Source organism: Eleutherodactylus coqui, chromosome 11, assembly GCF_035609145.1.
Source record: "Eleutherodactylus coqui strain aEleCoq1 chromosome 11, aEleCoq1.hap1, whole genome shotgun sequence".
NCBI classification, from domain to species: Eukaryota; Metazoa; Chordata; class Amphibia; order Anura; family Eleutherodactylidae; genus Eleutherodactylus; species Eleutherodactylus coqui.
Window position 1 is genome coordinate 27,706,412 of NC_089847.1, and position 16,033 is coordinate 27,722,444.

Consider the following 16,033-nt stretch of genomic DNA (forward strand, 5'->3'; position numbering starts at 1 on the left):
TATCCTGGTGACACGCACTAGACTGCGCTCACCACAAGTCCAATTCATAAGGCTCATTCATTGTACGGATATCTTGATCTGTGAATGATATAGACGAGCTTTTTATTCTCTTCGCTTGGGAAAAAAGGAGTGGAAATAGTTTGAATAGAAGCACAGCGGCGGGGATTGTCTGTTCTCTCTCTTTCTGTCTCCTAAGAGTTCCTTTTAATCCAGCAGTCGTGGGTTGTCAAATATTCTGGATTATTGTTGGATGAAAGAAAAATATTAAAAATTATCATAAAAATATAAAAGGGCCAGAAAGATAACTCAAAGACGGGCGTGAAATTACGGCTCTGTTCAGACTGAGGAGTATTTGCTATTTTAAAGACAACAGTATTCTGGTACAAATTAGGCCAGAAAACTGTCTTTCATGATTACACCACATTTATCTTTTTTTTTAGACACTCTCAGACAGTTTTTCGAACTCGTCCAAAAAGGTTGTGTGGCCAAAATATCTTTAAACTGACCGTTTTAAGACTGCCTATTAGAGATGAGCGAACGTACTCGGATAGGCACTACTCGTCCGAGTAATGTGCCTTATCCGAGTACCTCCCTGCTCGTGCAGCAAGGTTCGGGAGCTGCCGCTGCTGACAGGTGAGTCGCAGCGGGGAGCGGGGCAGAGCGGGCGGGAGAGAAGGAGAGAAAGATCTCCCCTCCGTTCCTCCCCGCTCTCCCCTGCAGCTCCCCGCTCCGTGCTGGCACCCGAACCTTTCAGCACGAGCGGGGAGGTACTCGGATAAGGCACATTACTCAGACGAGTAGTGCCTATCCGAGTACGTTCGCTCATCTCTACTGCCTATCTAAATGCCCATTTAAACACAACGATTATCGTTCAAAATTCGCTCAAAAGCCGTCTTTTGAATGATAATCGTTGTGTCTAACTGCACTGACATCCTGCAGTTTTCCTTAATGAATCACTGAGCTTCTGGGAGCTGTTACAGAACTCATCAGGAGGTCTGAGCTCTGTAATTAGCTGTATTGTTCAGCCACGGGCTCCCCTTGGAGAATTCAGCACCATGGACAGCAGACACAGCAGATGGTCCTGCTGTCAGCTGTCCACTGGTGAGGGTGAGAACTGAGAACAGCTGTAACAATGTTATCAGCTGTTATCAGATCCCCGCTGGCAGAGCACAGCATGCGGTCCTGCTTATTAGCTGTTCTGCTGAAGGAGGGTTTTCAAGCAGAACTGAAAGATGGCTTTTGAGTGAATTTTGAGCGATAATCGTTCTATGTAAATGGGGCTTAAGTCTGCACTGTCTAGCTTTTTTTGGTATTAGTAAATAAGTCCCATTATGTCTGAGCCTTCCATCACAGTTGTTCATCAATGGTATTAATCATCTGTACCTCTGACAAAAAGCTTGTGTGATGCAACGCGCTTTTACTGCACAATCCCAAAAAACTTGGGCTGCTGTGCAAAAAGGTAAATGAATGTAAAAAAAAAGGATGCAATGATTTGAAAATCTCATATAACCATATGGTATTCACAAGAGTACATATAGCACATCAGAAAGTGAGATATTTTTCCATTTCTATTGCAAAAAATTAACTAATTAAAAAATTAATGGCAGCAACACATCTCAAAAAAATTGATCATGTCTATCATGGTGTAGTATGTATCCCTTCTAATTTTTACAACAAACTAAATCCCTGGGAAGTGAGGAGACCAATTACTGGAGTTTTGGAAGAGGAATGTTGTCCCATTCTTGTCTGATGTAGGATTCTAGCTGCTCAGCAGTTCTGGGTCGTCATAAGCTCACAAGCCCACGTCAAGGGTTCTCATTGCTTTGTGAGACCCTACTCTAACAAGACAACTAATGCTTCATTTAGATGGGACAATCTGCCTGTCCAAACAACTGCATGAGTAGTGATGTCACCACTAGTTGTTAGCGCTCAGGCAGAGCGTTTAGACAGGCAGGTCACCGCTAACTTCTCGCTGACCAGGGAGCATTTACACGCAGCAAGAAGTCAGCGATGCCGCAATGATTTTTATGCTGGTTGAAAGTGAGCAATAAAAAAAATAAACAAATAATAAACAATATACCCTGTCTACAAACAGGATGATTGTCCCAAGAGGGACACTCCCACATTGGAACCTAGGGTACCGGTTCTCCCTGGATGGTAATAGGCAGGAAAACTGACCAGAGAAATAACACAACAAGCGTCTCATCACCTACGGACTCAGGGGAATGCAACAGAGAACATAAAACTCACCAGGTATCTGCACACCTACACGCAGACTTCACCACACAGAAACTCACATATGCTCGTGTGAACGAGCCCTAATAATGACCCCTATAGTAGTCGCAGTAGTAATAGTCACTCTGATAGTGGACCCAGTAAAAATAGTGACCCTCATAGTGGCCCCAGTAAAAATAGGGAATCTCATGGTTGCCCCAGTAAAAATATTGACCCCCACAGTGGGCCAATTAGTAATAGCGACACCCACAGTGGCTCAATTAGTAATAGAGACCCTCACAGTAGCCAAATTAGTAATAGTGTCCCCCACAGTGGCCCCAGTAGTAATAACGACCCCCACAGTGGCCCGAGTAGTAATAGCAACTCCCACAGTGGCACCAGTAGTAATAGCGACCCCCACAGTGACTCCAATAGTAATAGCAACCCTCACAGTGGCCCCAGTAGTAACAGGGTACCTCAGTAATAATATTATCCTTGTCAGTAATATTAACCCCGTAGCAATATTAACCCCCCTCAGTAATAATATTATCCCCATCAGTAATATGAACCCCATAGCAATACTAACCCCCTCAGTAATATTAACCTCCACAGTAATATTACCTCCCTTCAGTAATATAAACCCTCCAAGTAATATTAACTCCCCTCAGTAATATTAACCCCCATAGCAATATTAATCCCCCTCAGTAACACTAAACCGTCTCAGTAATAATATTATTCCCGTCAGAAATATTAACCCCCTCAGTAATATTAACCCCCCTTCAGAAATATTAACCCCACTCAGTAATAATAACCCCCCTCAGTAATAATAGTTCCCCCCCAACCCATACTTACCTCCTCTTTGCTGTGAGTGCCGCTCCCCCTCTGCTTGTGCTGAGCCCAGGTACATACTGACATCAGAGTGTGCACCCGGAACCCTTCCTCCCCGAGTTCTCTCCTGCGGAACTGAGGAGTAGGGGACTCAGGGGAGGAGGATCCCAGCTGCACACTGACGTCAGAGTGTGCACCGGGATGAGCACTAACAGCGTGATTACCAGTGGTGAGCTGCGGCACCCCAGCTGGTAATCGCTACAGTAGTGAGCGGTCATCGGCACGCCACAGGCCACAGAAAATGAGGCAGCGGGCCTTATGTTTGACACATGTGGTGTAGGGCGACTGAAGGGATGTTACCTAAAAAAAAGTGGAGCCAAAAAATTGTTAAATGTTCTGTGGGGAATGAAAGTTGAGTCAGTGACACAGTAGTTCTTCAGCTGGGCAAAAAGCAGAAGAAAAGAGAGTCCTGGGGGCTGCTGTGAATTGAAGTAGCCAATTCTTTGTTGAACTAGGCAAGTAAGCCAAGAGTAAATACTTAATTAGTCCACTGATAAGGATATGAAAGTTTTATGGTCTCTAAATTGGTGTTAGGGGGTCACCAGGCCTGTGTGTTACCTCTGCTCCAGATTTCCCATATATTCCACTGTTGCATGAAGCCACTTGAGATATTTATGCCTCTCTTGAGAGTGTCAAAGATAGTTCTAAACTTGTACTCCCAAATTCTTCTATGACTGGCTAACATGGTACCATACTTTTTCCCTTCAGCAAAGAGTAAGGACCAGTTTATTCCATGATGAACGTCTGCATGATCTGCTGCAGTATAAGTGGGTATATTTCTAAGATCTGTGGTTTGCTTGCAGGTACTAGTGACATCCCCCTATTCTGGAGACTGAGACCTGCTGCTTATTGCTATCTAAACATATGCTTTGCTCCCATCATTAATCAGAAGAGGTTCTCTTTGACTTTCTCCCTGTACAAATCTTGTTTCTTGCTGAGTCTCTCAAAGACATTGCTTTAAAGGGAAAATAAAATGCCCTTCAAGAGGGGACATGTACTCCCAGCGGACGCCTCACCTGGTAATTAGGCTCGCTTGCTATATAAAGTGAGGTCAATAACTGAAAGGCGAGAGGAGTGTAGATTATTTATTATACATAATAGAGGGTTTTATGTGGTTGAGAAGATCTTAAAAGGCGAGTTCTTGGTTAATTTTTGGATGAGTTATACATAGCTCCAAACTGTTCCAGATCCAGTGGGACAGTCCCAGATTTCGGTTGCTGTCCTGCTGTCCCTGAAAGTCTGCCCCATGTTCCATCGCCATTACCATGCTCCCTTTCATGTCAACCTACACAGCTGATTATACGTGAAAGCCTCCTATAGACTACCTATTATGTGGATATAGTACAGGAGTCAAATCACAGGTTATTTTTTTTCCATAAATGATTAATTGTATGTTATAACATTCTGTAGCAAATTTCCCTCTGATCTCCAATTAACCCCTTTCCTCCATAGGCTTTAAATGTGTGGTGCAATTCCAGCACGGGAGCTGAGTTCATGCCATCAGCAGTCAGTGTTAGCTGTAATACAACTGACACCCCGCTATAAAAGCCAGTATCAGAGACCACACCAATCACAGGCATTGAACCCCTTACATGTCACAATCATAAGTGACAATCGCATCTAAGGAGTTTGACAACGTGAATGACAACCCTATCGCTATTCCTGCAATGCAATTGTGGGTTGTCAATGGGTTTTTTTAGCATCCAGAGGCATAATAATGGCCCCAGGCCTGTTTAAAGTGTACCCGAGTTTTCAAAAAGTTTTCTAAAGTACACCAGTTTCTCCTTATATTCTCATTTGCTGCTGTTTGCACCTAGTTTCATGTCTGTAAGTTCTGATTTTCAGGTGGTCTTCACCCTTTTTTTGTTGTTTTGCTGCTTGCAATCCACATTCAGGGAGGGGGCTGTGTAACAAGCCTAGCATTCTGCCAGTAGTTCACTGTCCTGACTTCCTTGCCCTTACTTCCCATACGACATTGCACTGTCTCAGATTCAATCAGCCGGGAGGCAGTTCCTCTGCTTTCCCAGGATAATCGGGCATTTAGAGACATTCTAGCCAAATGGCTAGCAAATAGGGATGAGCAAGCACGCTCGGTAAAGGCAGATACTCGAGCGAGTATCGCTCTTCTCGAGTATCTGCGTACTTGTCCGAGCAAATGCGGGGAGGGCGGCGGAGGAGAGTGAGAGAGATCTCTCTCCGCCGCCCCCCCCCCCTCATTTCCTCGAGCGAGTAGGCAGATGCTCGAGAAGAGCGATACTTGCTCGAGTATCTGCCTTTATTGAGCATGCTCGCTCATCTCCACTAGCAAACCCACTATAATGTGTGTGTAATGTGTGCACATACACCAGCACAAATCCACAACAGCAGGAGACTGTGGAGATTGTCTGCAGATCTGTCAGCCTGCAGCCTATGAGTGCATGGGAGCAACCTGTGAAGATAGCTCTTCCCCTGCTGCTATAGAAATGCCCCAATGTCCATGTCACCATAGAAGCTCTGTAGCCAAGACAGAGAGTGGATTGCAGAGAAGCTGGAAGGGAGACCCCTAGTGGCAGCCACTTGAAACGTGATTTACAGTGGTAAAACAACAACATTTTTAATGCAAGTATACTACAGAAATGATAGACTAACATAAGCTAGTAGATGAGCATGAATTCTCAGAAAAGTCAAGGCCCCTTTAAAAATATGTTACAAAAAGCCCTGAAATATAATTTTTCCGTTTAAATAAAAAAAAGAAAAAGCAAAAATAATAAAAGCATGCAATTATATTGCTACATCCATTACGACCCATACTATTACTCTGATGCATTTAATTACAAAGAATTACTGGGCTTTAGACTATTTCATGTGATGATTCTGGATATGACTGCAGTGCGGATCACATGGTCGATGTGAGCATCTACTCTTTTCTTGAAGGCTCTTACCAGTCAACTTCCTCTGAAGATGAATAAACATTTACCTAACATTCTCTGCAACCGTCTCCATTCAGATGCGCCTGTGGGAATCCTTATCTCCATTTGACATGTTTGGAGGACTGACAATCTTTAAATAATACTCAGAAATGGGACTGAAAAAAAACCTGGAAATCATTTTATAGTGAATTTTCGAGTTTTATTTTATTTTTTTTCAGCTGAAATAGACACATTGTGAAATCTGAAGCGTTTGACCTCCCTTTATGTCTTTTTTCTGAAATGACTCTTATTCAGCACACTCCTGGTAATGCATCTCTTTAGACACATCATGAATCTTGTAATGGAAGACGGTGATTGTGCTCTCGCTCGTACCTTGCATCTTTTGGAAAGTGTTTAGTTTAAATAACCAGTTATACAAATCAGGTAAGATTGATATCTGGATAAAAATTGCTAATCCTCACTTATTCTGCTCTTTCCTCCCAAATCATTTTATTTCCTTTACTTCCATTATTTCAAAAGTCTGGTTGGGCTGGTTTGCCGAATTTTGTTAAACACTTTGATTTGGTTTGAATTAGTTTGAATCGTAAGTTTATTAAATCCCTAAAAGTAGTATTGAACACTCCCTAAGGGGGGTTTATTGTGGTGGTCTCCCAAAGCATGGTGGTTCAAGGATTAGCATAGCTACCTTGCAGTGTCCCTGGGTCCTAGGTTCAAATGATAAAATCTGCATGGTGTTTTACAAAGTCCATGCAGCTGTTGTCTTTGGTCAGATATGAACCTAGGACACCAGCACTGCAAGGTAACAGTTCTAACCAGTGGACCACTATGCGTCAGGAGTCAAACACCTTTTTATAAACTTCTGGTTCAGCCTAAATAAAATGCCTAAAGTTTGGATTCTTGCCAAACCGAACTATTATCAAAGTTAGACCCAAAATAGGGTTCTACTGGGCATGGGGGTTTTAGTAGCTAGAGAAGGGAAACAGTATTTGCAACTGATCATGGGGATCCACCAATCACGAGAACAGGGGTCCCTTATCCCCCTCTGTTCCTCACTGTGAGCTCACTGCACTCCCTGCAGTAAGGACGAAATTAAATGGAACGTCAGTCCAACATACGCAATGCCATGCCAATAATTTTTTGGGACTATAGTCAAGTGCTTGTACTCGGAGTGGCATCACTCATGTGCAAACGCTACTCCATTCAATCTCCACGTCACGGTGGTAAGGTGCAGTTAGCCCTCAGTGATGAGAAGAAGAGGAGATAGGATCCCTGTTCTTGAGATTGGTGGAGATCTAAACAGTGGGAGCTCTACTGATCAGACTTGTGACACCTTTCCTACAGATAGGTGATAAAAGTCAATTGTCTTTTGAACAACCTTTAATTGCGGTACAACCTTTAAGAAGCAACAGTCAGTTAGCATATAACTCATTTGCCAAGCCCACAAACTTGGAGCTTTTGGTTATATCCAGAGGTGTGGCTATAAGCTCATGGGTACGGATGCAAAAGTTCATCATGGGGGCCCTCCCACAAATTTCCTCTTCATCATTAGGTCTCTTAAGAAGCTCATCAACACAACACCAGCAGGTGGGGAATTGCTAGATTCTTAAAAGATTAGGCAGAAGCTAGATGTAGGGAACCCCAATGCAAAATCTGTAACATGGTCCCCCCAACCACCCATGTGCCATTTATAAAAAAGGTGGTTTCTTATATAATAAAGGGGCCTTTGGGCCCTCTATGGCTCCAGGGCCCAGTAGCAACTGCTACCTCTACACCCTCTATAGCTACGCCCTTGGTTATATTTCTGATGCATCATGGCCACATGGCAGCTGCTACCTGGGACTCTACCCTAAGTGTAGTTTGAAGGGGTCATCTCATGAAACAACCTCTTGTCCGACTGACAGCCTCCTTGGTGATCAGCTCATCAGTGCATGTCCGTCTTCCACAACTGTCACATCTATTTCTAATGGCTGATTAGATAATACGTTAATGGATCGGGTTCACCAGAGTGGCAGCCTTCCTTAGCAGCTCCCCACTGTAGCGGACCCCACTCTGTGACATCCATATGCTTTAATGAGGCTTTCTTCCTTAAACAACCACTGTCAGCTTGTAATATTCGCTCATCTTTGCAACATTTCCTCGGACCGCTCCTTCCGTAACTGTTATTAAACACAGCCTTTATTCATTAACATTGGAGCTGAGTACATGAAAATGGTCAATTCCCGGTGAATTGTGTCACAGAAATTGGGTAATAAGCAATGTTTATTGAACGCAGAATAACAATATTTATTCGTAATGCCCGGTTGGTGATGTATTGAAAGAGTGCTACTATTCGGGAAACGCAGGATTAATAACAGGGGCTGTAATTGAGATCTTTGACAGCAAATACTATAATGTTCCTCAAGCCTTACCTCTCATTTACACACAAAAAGCTAAAGGTCTTTGTGACACTATAAAATGTTAAACACCTGCTGAGTGAGATGCAGTCAGATTGAGTTGTGAGCCGCTAAACTTAGAAACCTATTGACACAACCTTTTAAGTCGCTCAGCTACTTTATTTTATAGAAACGTGCTGGAGTTAAAGGGAAATCCCTCAAAACATTCTCAAACGACTGCATGGCTGCTTCCATCCGTGATAGAGTTCTATTGAACTGAGGTGTAACAATAGGAGGGCAGATGGGCAGATGTTGAGTATGAGGAGCGTGCCAACAAACCAAATTGCCTTGGTGAGGGTATCTAGACACATGGATAGATCAACCAATGCAATGCTTTTCTCCAGGTGACTTGGCTAGAACGATACATGAAGAGTTACTGTATCTTGAGGACAACCCATAGAGCCAAAGTCTCAAAGCAGTGGCTTTCAACCAGCGTGTTGGTAGTTGAGGTTTCATCTATGATGGAGAGTTACTGCTATACAGTCAGCATATTAGCTTTTAAGACCACATCTCCACACCATTCGCAACCTGATTGGTTGTTTGGATTTACTCATTCACGGTGATTGGTTATTTCGGTTGGCTGATTCACGGTGATTGGTTATTTGGCTTGGCTGATTCACGGTGATTGGTTGCTTAGGTTGGCTCGAGTAGAGATGATGTTGAATAGGGATATATGCATACAGTCAAGTAGTAGTAACCCCTTCCCTACCTGTATAACATGGGAGAGAGGCAGTTCCTGTCAAATGACCTATATGTACAGCATATAGATGGTACAGGCTAAGAAGTTGAGCCTAGGCCATCCGCAACAGGAGCCGACTGTTACTGAGATAACGTTGATCCTGTCCATTAACCCCTTACAAGTTGCGATCAATGTTGACTGTGATACGTCAGCGGTTAACTGAGGGTGGGCACCCTATCTGGGATGTCATTGGCCCTTCACCATCCAATTGCGGAGGACTTATGGGATGCCATGGGAACCAGATGCCTGAGAATGGTCTTCGGGTCTACGATCGCTGGCATTGCAAATGAAAAGAGATAATACACTGTATTGCAGTGTATTATCTGAGCGATCACAGAATCTCAGCTTCAAGTCCCTTACGGTGACATAGAAAAAGGAAAAAATATATTTGTATTACAGTGGATACAAAGTGAAATAAGTCTATAGATTGCTTAGTGACCAAAGCTAAACAATCTATACTATCAGTGTTTAGAGGTTTGGTCCAATCTGAGCACTTTCCCTTCTCTACCTTGTGTCATTAATCTATAACTAAAATAGTCTGTGAGCCCGCCTGTGACAATAGGACAAGTAGAAGCTTGGAAGACAATGGTGACTGAATTTGTATGATTTTTAAAGATACTCTATAACCTACTTTTAGCCCTGTAAACTAAGCCTATGGGCTGAAAGTAGGTGACCTGCTTAGTCTGGAGATGCGTTATACTGAAAGCTGCTTCTCAATTCATTGAGTGGCACGCTAAGTAGTCCACCCATTCTAATTTCATAATGGGCAGACTGCTTAGCAGCACCGCTCAATGCACTATGGCTTCCAGTGCTGATACCAAGAGAACGATGGGGGAGGTAAGTATAACACTTACTTCCCTGGACTCCACAGGTCAACAACTTTCAGCCCAGAAGCTTAGTAGATAGGTCTAAAAGTAGGAGATAGATTCCCTTTAAGCGCGCATGCATGATCAGACAATGGTGCTTAGACTCAAACTCCTGGTACATATTTGAGAAATGTTATTCATTAATTGTAATGTTGAAACCATCAAAAAATAATTGTAAAAAATTGTAAAAAAAATCCTTTTCAGGTTGGTTCATGGGGAAAAAATAAATGTTTGATATTGCCACATCCATAACAACCAATACAAGTAAATTGATCAGACTTGTAATCCCGCATAGCAAAGACTTAAAATTCACACGGACGGATTTGCATTGCAGAATCCGGAGCGGGCGTCCTCCTCCGAATTCTGCATCAAATACCAGCCATAGCATGCTATGTAAAACAGGTTTCCATGCCCACGAGTGGAAACCAATTGCGATTCTCCGCTCACGGGGGAAAAAATTGCAGCATGCTCTATTTTCAGCTGGATTCCATGCGGACGGCTTCCATGGAAGACAATGGAAGTCATCTGACCCGCCGTCTTTCTGCAATGATGATTGCAGAAAGACCGTGGGATCTACGTCATCACCTAGCGAAGGCGCGGTCACATCTGTAGCCAGAGGCGTAACTTGAAGCTTCCGGGCCCCAATGCAAAACTTGTAACAGGGCCCCCAACTATAATGCTTTACTCATAGTACTGGGTTCCCTATATGGAGAAGAGAGGCCTTATGGGCCCCTTGAGGCTCCTGGGCCCAGGTGCAACCGCATCCGCTGCATCCTCTATAGTTACGCCCCTATATTCGAAAAGCTAAGTAGAGGTAAGCCACTAAAATCCCAAATCTTTGTTCATATCATTTTAAAACCATACAAACAGCTCAAGGGTTTACGCGTTTCAAGCCTATGTGGTTGTTACTTCTAGCCTTAATTATATATTGCAACAATATGGGGTCCGATGGGTTGCAGGTCCTAGAGGTCATACGGGGGAGGGGGGCTCTTACCAAATTCTTTTGGCACCAGAGCCTTCACCAACCTTAATCCAGCCCTCCATGCTCTTGTAAAAGATCCCCATTTGTAGCTTTGAATTTCATGATTTTGTTATTTTATTTTCCAAAGGTGCCGAGAGCCTCAGAGGTATAATGTTCTTCATTTCTAATCTGACATTTAGGGCAAGACATTATAAAGTGCACTTTGATTTTTAAAAGGATGCAGTTGTCAGCAATTGGGATTACCATCTGTTCAGCCGACCTTAGATAATCGGCCCCTAAATCAAGCGCCATTAGCACATTTCACTCCGGCGCCGATGACAGATCAGTTAATCCACAATATAATGACGTTAAGCTGTTCCAGTGATATGTGGTGTAAATGTCACCTATCACATATCATTCAAATCTAGGCGATCTCTGGGGGGGACAAGTGCTTATTTTTTAATGTTCTAGATAATATATACTCTACCGGAGCAGAAGTCTCACATTACTCGAATTTTATTGTAAAGCACATTCCAAAATCAAAGACATAACAAAAGGCTTTAGCGGAAACATAAATAACGTATATGTGGTGTTTACCTTACTTTTTACGGTGGTGTCTCTTTCAGTATAGTCTTGTGCTACATCTGATGCTCAGATGTCGGTTGGAGAAACTGAAGAGAAGGTATTCCGGTCTTGGAAGAAAATCCAATAACTTTACTGAAGATGCAATAAAAACAATGAAGATGGCAAATAGACCCCAAGTTGGTTCAGTTAGTCGACTCAAGGTTGACTGAGCCTTCCATCCTTCCAAGGCCGGTAAAATGAGTACCCAACTTGCTGGGGGTTATAGATAACTGGGGAAGGCAATGGCAAACCAGTCTGCCAAGAAAATGTCACAATGTGACGTCACCCTAAGGAATTAGTCAAGACTCGGTGCTTGCACCAGGGGACTTTACGTCTTACACTTTGGCCATTTGGACCACCCGATCATGTTACCTGTGGGTATACATAGGATTACAGGTACACCGATCTTAATGTTAGATTCGGTGTATTATCTTATACCGACAAGACTCTATACTTATCTTACTGTTTTTCCCCATCTAATAACATTTCTAGCATTGATACGCCATAAATATCTGATTCACGGGAGTCCAACTGATAGGTCCCCACAGATACTGACAAGTGAATTGCCTGATCCAATGGAGAATTAGATACAGAACAAGTGAGTGTAGTGTTCAGTTTCCGAACCACCAATAGACTGTGTGAGGATGCCAGTCCATATGGGTTTTCAGTCTAGAGTGTATGATGCAGACCCCACTTAAAGGGGTTGTCCCGTGGCAGCAAGTGGGTCTATACACTTCTGTATGGCCATAATAATGCACTTTGTAATGTACATTGTGCATTAATTATGAGCCATACAGAAGTTATAAAAAGTTTTATACTTACCTGCTCCGTTGCTGGCGTCCTCGTTCCCATGGAGCCGACTAATTTTCGCCCTCTGATGGCCAAATTAGCCGCGCTTGCGCAGTCCGGGTCTTCTGCAGTCTTCTATGGGGCCACTCGTGTAGAATGCCGGCTCCGTGTAGCTCCGCCCCGTCACGTGCCGATTCCAGCCAATCAGGAGGCTGGAATCGGCAATGGACCGCACAGAAGCCCTGCGGTCCACGGAGACAGAGGATCCCGGCGGCCATCTTCAGCAGGTAAGTATGAAGACGCCGGACCGCCGGATCAGGTAAGCGCTGTGCGGGTTGTTTTTTTAACCCCTGCATCGGGGTTGTCTCGCGCCGAACGGGGGGTTAAAAAAAAAAAAAAAAAACCGTTTCGGCGCGGGACAACCCCTTTAAGGACAGCATAGACAATGACACCGACACAGTAGGTATTAAACAGATCGGGTGTTTATTCACAATGAGGACGTGGCAGTTATGGTATCTCAGTGAGGGCAACTTACTTAGTGGGATATGTTTTTACAGATGCGAACAATTTTGTGGCACACTACTTCCCAGTTTATAGCAACACAGTCTCTATCTCATTATTCCATCATTACTCTGTCACAGGATGGAGACATCACTATAAGGCCTCTTTCACATAGATGACAGAGATATTGGCTACGGGTACGTTGCTTTGTACCCGAAATTTTATAGCAACAGCGATGCGTTTTCTTGTAAAAAAAAATTCACGTAGCATCGCTGTGGCCTCCGATTTTATCGCAAGAAGGTTAAAACCTACCCCCCAAAAAAGCCCTAGCTGCATTTCCTGAAAAAAAGAAATGCTTGCCTACCAGGCTCTGTCTGGGTTTTCCTGCTGCTGTCCGGAGTTCCACTATGCGTCCTGCAGTCCTCGTTCGCCCACAGATCACTTCATGGTTGTAGGATTAATAAGTCCCACCTCCAGAAAGCGATAGCTATGATTGGTTCATCTAGTGCTGCTCAGTCAGTCAATGCAGCGCTTGATTAACCAATGCGATGGCTGTGATTGGTTCATCCAGCGCTGCATTGATTGGCTGAGCAGAGGTCAAAGAACCAATCGACAGCCAGCGCATTGTGGAGGCGGGATTTATGAATTCCGCAACTAGGCAGTGATCTTCTGTGGGCGAACGAGGACTGCAAGACACACAATGAAGCTCTGGACAGCAACAGGAGGACCCAGACTGAGCCTGCTGGCTAAGTATTCCTTTTATGCAGGTGAAGCAGTATTCCTGGTCTCATACTATGGACCCAAAACCACTTTGTGTGCTGCCATATGGTGCCAAAGTATGCCACTGTATTTCCCGATAGAAGCAATGCATACAAAGAAATAAGGGATATTTAATTGTATATATATATATATATATATATATATATATATATATATATAGTAACAGGGTATGTGTGGCCAAAAAAGACATATATCCATCCAGTTCAGTCTATTACCCCTCATCTACAGGAAGGCAATGACAGGCAGTCAGATTTTATTCTGCTTGTGCAGAAAGCAGTAAGATAGCAGTATACCCACACCAAAGCAACTCAATGAGAATCAAGTTCATAACATAAATACAGTCCCCGAACCAAGCTCATAACAAATACAGCACCAGAACCAAACTCATAACATAAATACAGCGTAAACCAATCACAGAGCATGGGTATAATGACAGAACCAAACTGCGTACATGAATACGTCATCAGAACTAAGCTCATAACATCAATATAGCCCCAGTACAAGCTCATAACATAAATACAGCCCCTGAGCCAAGGTCATAACAAATGCAGCACCAGAACCAAACGCATTATATAAATACAGCACAAACCAATCACAGTACATGGGTACAATGGCAGAACCAAGCTCTGTACATGAATATTTTATCAGAACTAAGCTCAGAACATCAATACAGCCCCAGAACAAACTCATAGCATAAATATAGTAGCAGAATTAAATGATTGTGTATTAGAAGGGAGGAGTTAGAGCCAGGAGGAGGATGATTCATATAGCTGCACAAGATGCTGTCAAAAGGAGGAAGAAGATCATCTTTCTGGACAGAGCTAAAGGGGGCAATTGCCCTCAGCCTACATCTGTCTAGTGCACCCCCTCCCCTGCAAGCACATAGCTAAGACTGCCGATGACCCCATGCTACATAGGAAGAAACTAGTGTTATAAATGCTACATGGTAGGTGAAAGCTTCAAATTACACCACAGATGGCATGTGCCACCATATGAAATTGGAAGTGTTTGGAGTTACGGTATGAATCCATAGACTTCTATGGTTGCCTCATTATGGATCTGTATATAGACAGAGCCGTGTATATGAGCCTTAAAGAAGATTATGTTTCATATTATGATTGATTCTCTGTAGTCAGCCTCATCCCTACCTCTGGAGCGCTACATTTGATCTTGTTATACATTCCTAGCACTGTGAATGCTTTGTGCTACACCTGCTCACCTGTTCATCTTCTAAGACAATCAATTAAAAAGACTTCATTTGCACTGGCAGCTCAATATTTTTACCATTACAATCCACCCAATCCAATCTCTCTTTAATCACAGGAATTTAATAGCTATGCAGTTTTTGCACCATCTTAACAAGCTGAGGTTATAAAAGTAGAACCATATTTTGTGAAATAATCAGTGAAGCATTCATAAATCTACAAAAACAAAATTCACTAAACTACCACGTCACAGCTCATTAAAGTAACAGCAAGATGGAGAAATGAACCTGTCTTCATAGGACAGCTCCATTCACAGTTGATGGTAAATTCAATGGTATGGGGCACCGTTTCAGCATGACTGACACAGGGCACTTAAGGGTAACTTTTACTATGGCTGAGGGAAACATATGGTACAGGCCAGTGATTCCCATCCTAGTTATCATGGGAAAACTTCTAAAAAATGTGTATACCTTCAAGGAATGCCAACTTCCATGCCTATCTCAAAGAAGTTTGGTGCAGGAGTAGGTAATTCAGACTCTAATTCTCTGGCCTTGATTTATTTGGCTTCCAATTAACCTTTATATGTTTCAACACTAATTTGCTGTTTCCACTTCACCCTCTTCACCTTGGCGATATGAGTTATGTTAGCAATGGATTTATTGACATTGCTCATACACCAGTTCCACCTATAGTACTCTACACCCTCTAGCCTTCAGGAACATGAGTTATGTTAGCAAAATATGCATTTATCTTACACATACACTCAAGTTCCACTTATTCCACACCCTCTTAAAGAGGTTGTCCCGCGCCGAAACGTTTTTTTTTTTTTTTCAATAGCCCCCCGTTCGGCGCGAGACAAACCCGATGCATGTGTTGAAAAAAAAAACCGGATAGTACTTACCTGAATCCCCGCGCTCCGGTGACTTCTTACTTACCTTGCGAAGATGGCCGCCAGGATCTTCACCCTCGGTGGACCGCAGGTCTTCTGTGCGGTCCATTGCCGATTCCAGCCTCCTGATTGGCTGGAATTGGCACACGTGACGGGGCGGAGCTACGAGGAGCAGCTCTCCAGCACGAGCAGCCCCATTCAACACGGAGAAGACCGGACTGCGCAAGCGCGTCTAA